Genomic DNA, 5,000 nt, shown 5'->3' on the forward strand with positions numbered 1-5,000 from the left:
GATGTTCTAGACAATAACCTCCTGTGCTGTTGTTCTAGACAATAACCTCCTGCGCTGTTGTTCTAGACAATAACCTCCTGCACTGTTGTTCTAGACAATAACCTCCGGCGCTGTTGTTCTAGACAATAACCTCCTGTGCTGTTGTTCTAGACAATAACCTCCGGCGCTGTTGTTCTAGACATTAGACAATAACCTCCTGTGCTGTTGTTCTAGACAATAACCTCCTGCACTGTTGTTCTAGACAATAACCTCCGGCGCTGTTGTTCTAGACAATAACCTCCTGCGCTGTTGTTCTAGACAATAACCTCCTGCACTGTTGTTCTAGACAATAACCTCCGGCGCTGTTGTTCTAGACATTAGACAATAACCTCCTGTGCTGTTGTTCTAGACAATAACCTCCTGCCCTGTTGTTCTAGACAATAATCTCCTGTGGTGATGTTCTAGACAATAACCTCCTGTGGTGATGTTCTAGACAATAACCTCCTGCGCTGTTGTTCTAGACAATAACCTCCTGCGCTGTTGTTCTAGACAATAACCTCCTGTGGTGATGTTCTAGACAATAACCTCCTGCACTGTTGTTCTAGACAATAACCTCCTGCGCTGTTGTTCTAGACAATAACCTCCTGTGGCGATGTTCTAGACAATAACCTCCTGTGCTGTTGTTCTAGACAATAACCTCCTGTGGCGATGTTCTAGACAATAGCCTCCTGTGCTGTTGTTCTAGACAATAACCTCCTGTGCTGCTGTTCTAGACAATAACCTCCTGTGGCGATGTTCTAGACAATAGCCTCCTGCGCTGTTGTTCTAGACAATAACCTCCTGCGCTGCTGTTCTAGACAATAGCCTCCTGCGCTGTTGTTCTAGACAATAACCTCCTGCACTGTTGTTCTAGACAATAACCTCCTGTGCTGCTGTTCTAGACAATAACCTCCTGTGGCGATGTTCTAGACAATAGCCTCCTGCGCTGTTGTTCTAGACAATAACCTCCTGCGCTGCTGTTCTAGACATTAGACAATAACCTCCTGTGGTGATGTTCTAGACAATAACCTCCTGCGCCGTTGTTCTAGACAATAACCTCCTGTGGTGATGTTCTAGACAATAACCTCCTGTGGTGATGTTCTAGACATTAGACAATAACCTCCTGTGGTGATGTTCTAGACATTAGACAATAACCTCCTGTGGTGATGTTCTAGACAATAACCTCCTGTGGTGATGTTCTAGACAATAACCTCCTGCGCCGTTGTTCTAGACATTAGACAATAACCTCCTGTGCTGCTGTTCTAGACAATAACCTCCTGCGCTGTTGTTCTAGACAATAACCTCCTGTGCCACTGTTCTAGACGTTAGACAATAACCTCCTGTGGTGATGTTCTAGACGTTAGACAATAACCTCCTGCGCTGTTGTTCTAGACAATCCGCTGCGCGTCGGGGTTCTGTTCATCCCGTCGGGAATTATTTTCCGATAATGACCGGCGTTCTATACATTATCCCTTACGTATACTGTATATATATAAATATATATATATATATGTCAGCATTGACCATTGAGTCTTCAGTACCTGACCTGCTACTCAGTCACTATAGAAGAGTAGCCTTGATTGTGTAACGTCTAGATTCTCAAAAAAGTATCAAGGTGTTTCATACAAAGGACTTCACACACACACACACACACCATCAGTATGTTTTACACAAAGGACTTGAACAATATTGAGTTATTTTTAGACGTCCTCGTTAGGACAGATGAGAACAGACGCTGGTTGCAAAAGCACGCCTGTGTGTGTGTGTGTGTGTGTGTGTGTTTGTGTGTGTGTGTGTGTGTGTGTGTGTATGCGTGTGTTTTGGAGAAGCTGAGGACATTCAGAGGGATGTTGGGCGGTTCTGTATGTGTGTGAAAGGGAAAGTGTCACTGTCTGTGTGTGGGATGTCTGTTTGTGTCTGTGTGTATTAGAAACATAGTGTGTGTGTGTTTGTGTGGTGTGTTTGTGTGGTGTGTGTGTGTGTGTGTGTGTGTGTGTGTGTGTGTGTGTGTGTGTGAAGAGACAGTGAGAGGACAAACATAATCCCTGCTGACGGAGGCCAGTCCTATTGAGAGGAGCAGACATAACCATGGTTACGGGGATGTATTGTGTGTGTGTGTGTGTGTTGATATATGAGCGCACTGATGTAGTGTGTGTGTGTGTGTGTGTGTGTGTGCGCTGCTAGCACTGGACTAATTCAGACTCGCTCCTCACTGGTGCTGATCTCTCTCATCTTGAGACATCTGGCCCTGATACAGAACAGACCTGGCCCACATCTGGCCCTGATACAGAACAGACCTGGCCCACATCTGGCCCTGATGCAGAACAGACCTGGCCCACATCTGGCCCTGATGCAGAACAGACCTGGCCCACATCTGGCCCTGATACAGAACAGACCTGGCCCACATCTGGCCCTGATGCAGAACAGACCTGGCCCACATGTGGCCCTGCCGCTCCTGTCTTGTGTGGATGTGTGCCTGATGCAGACCTGAATGGTTCTGATGGACTCTGAGTTGATCAGAACACTAGCGGCTCCACGCCACTTCCCTGCTGGGAACGTTTTCAGACTCGGGCCGGAATTCAGCCGTGGGCCGGGCTGGTTCAGATTTGTGTGTGTGTGTGTGTGTGTGTGTGTGTGTGTGTGTGTGTGTGTGTGTGTGTGTGTGTGTGTGTGAGCTGTCCTGGATATGGGTTTGACGTGTGTGTGTGTGTGTGTGTGTGTGTGTGTGTGTGACCGGGACCGGTTCTGGGTCTGAGCTGTGTGTGTGTGTGTGTGCTGTGAGCTCTGGATGTCATTGCACATGTATAGACATACAGTAGCCCTCTAGGAACATCTGGCTCTGTGTGTGTGTGTGCGTGTCTATGCATGTGCATGTGATTGAGTGGTTGTGTGTGTGTGTGTGTGTGTGTGTGTGTGTGTGTGTGTGTGTGCGTGTCTATGCATGTGCATGTGATTGAGTGGTTGTGTGTGTGTGTGTGTGTGTGTGAAGGACAGGAGAGGCGATCGCTATGTGAATCTCCTACACATGACCACAGCATTGATCTTCCCCCTCTACCTCCACACAGGAAGTGATCATGTGAACACAGCATTGATCCCCCCCCCCTCACGCCCCAGTACAGAAGTGATCACATGACCACAGCATTGATCCCCCCCCCCCCCCCCCCCCACGCCCCAGTACAGGAAGTGGAAGTTAGAGGCGGGCCTTGCCCTCAGGACGTCCCAGCCAATCACCTGGCCTCAGGCACTAGCCTCACTGCCCTGTTTCCACCAATCAATGGCCAGGGATCCTCCCCCTTCCCCCCTCAGCCAATCAGGCTCCTCCAAGCCAAGCCAGCCGATTATGAGCCCCGTGACACGTGTCTTTTTTTCTTTTTTTTCGCTTCTCTCTCTTTCTCTTGTTCTCTTTCTTCTCCTCTCCTTTACGCTCTCTCTTTCTCTTGTTCTTTCTTCTCCTCCTTTACGCTCTCTCTCTGTCTCTTGCTCTCTTCTCCTCCTCTCCTCGAGCAGTAGTCTCGTTTTGAGGTGAGCTTTTTCTTTTCTAACTTCCCCTCGACCCCTCGACCCCTCGACCCCTGACCTCACCAGGATGCAAGATGACCTCATACTCCACTGAGCCCCGTCCAGCAGAATGCCTCCTCTCCTCCTCTCTCCTCTCCTCCTCTCCTCCGCTCCGCCCCTCCTCTCTCCAGGCTTTCTCTCTATCCCTCTCTCCCTCCCTCCTCTCTCTCTGTATCCCTCTCTTCCTTCCTCCTCTCTCTCTGTATGCTAGTTGGGTGATGCTGAAGAAGCTAAAGTTCCGTTCTGTAACGTCTCTAGATGCACTGAGCTGCTGCTACGGCAACGACTAGCAGTCTCTAATCCTGACATCCAATCAGCTCAATCATCTCAATGATCAATTCTATTCTGTTTGATTACGCTTCATATCCAGGATGCCATCGCATCAGTTCACATAAGCAGACCTGATAAGCGTGAATGAGCATGTTTGGCTGTAGTTAATGCTTTGTTCAAATGAGCCAGCATGTGTAGTAGATGTTACTTAAGGGAACTTTAGTGTGACGTGTCTGAATTGATCCCGAGACTGCTTCTGAACATCTCAAGTTCTGCTGGCAAAAAGCTCATTCCTGTTGCACACGCCTCTCGATCTGCATGCACACTCTTGCTGTGGTATTAGTAGTTTTCCACTTTATGTTCAATCATTTTAAAGTCTATGTCTACATCCAATTTCAAGTGAATATATTAGACAAACCTCAGTCTAGTTCAAGGTGAGCTGTTCTTTTAATAAATGTCTCTAGTGTGAAACATAAATATTTGTCCATTTTGAAGAGAGCTTAATATATAAACATGTCTAGTTTCAAATGAGTTTATGTCTATGTTTACTTAGTCTAAGCGTGTGTGTGTTTGTGTTTAGAGGTGATGGAATGTGTGTGTGTGTGTGCGTGGGTGCTGCATGTGCGAGTGTGTGTAGGGGCTGATGGACTGAGGACGTGTGTGTTGCATAAGTGAGTAACAAGGTAGGAGGAGTAATGAGTTGGGAGGAGTAATGAGGAGTGATGAGTAAGGAGGAGTAATGAGGAGTAATGAGTTGGGAGGAGTAATAAGATTAATGAGTAATGAGGAGTAATGAGGAGTAATGAGGTAGGAGGGGTAATGAGTTGGGAGGAGTCAGGAGGAGTAATGAGGTAGGAGGAGTAATGAGTTGGGAGGAGTAATGAGGTAGGAGGGGTAATGAGGAGTAATTAGTTGGGAGGAGTAATGTAGGAGGAGTAATGAGGAGTAATGTAGGAGGAGTAATGAGGTAGGAGGGGTAATGAGTTGGGAGGAGCAATGAGGAGTAATGTAGGAGGAGTAATGAGGTAGGAGGAGTAATGAGTTGGGAGGAGTAATGAGTTGGGAGGAGTAATGAGGAGTAATGAGTTAGGAGGAGTAATGAGGAGTAATGAGTTGGGAGGAGTAATGAGGTAGGAGGAGTAATGAGTTGGGAG

General features: G+C 47.4%; 1 protein-coding gene across 1 annotated transcript in view; it reads left to right on the forward strand.

Moving 5' to 3' along the window:
* tjap1 (tight junction associated protein 1 (peripheral)) overlaps positions 1 to 5,000 on the forward strand; it is a 95,804-nt gene that overhangs the window by 88,372 nt on the left and 2,432 nt on the right.

This window comes from Sardina pilchardus, chromosome 18, assembly GCF_963854185.1.
Source record: "Sardina pilchardus chromosome 18, fSarPil1.1, whole genome shotgun sequence".
In the NCBI taxonomy this organism is placed as follows: domain Eukaryota; kingdom Metazoa; phylum Chordata; class Actinopteri; order Clupeiformes; family Clupeidae; genus Sardina; species Sardina pilchardus.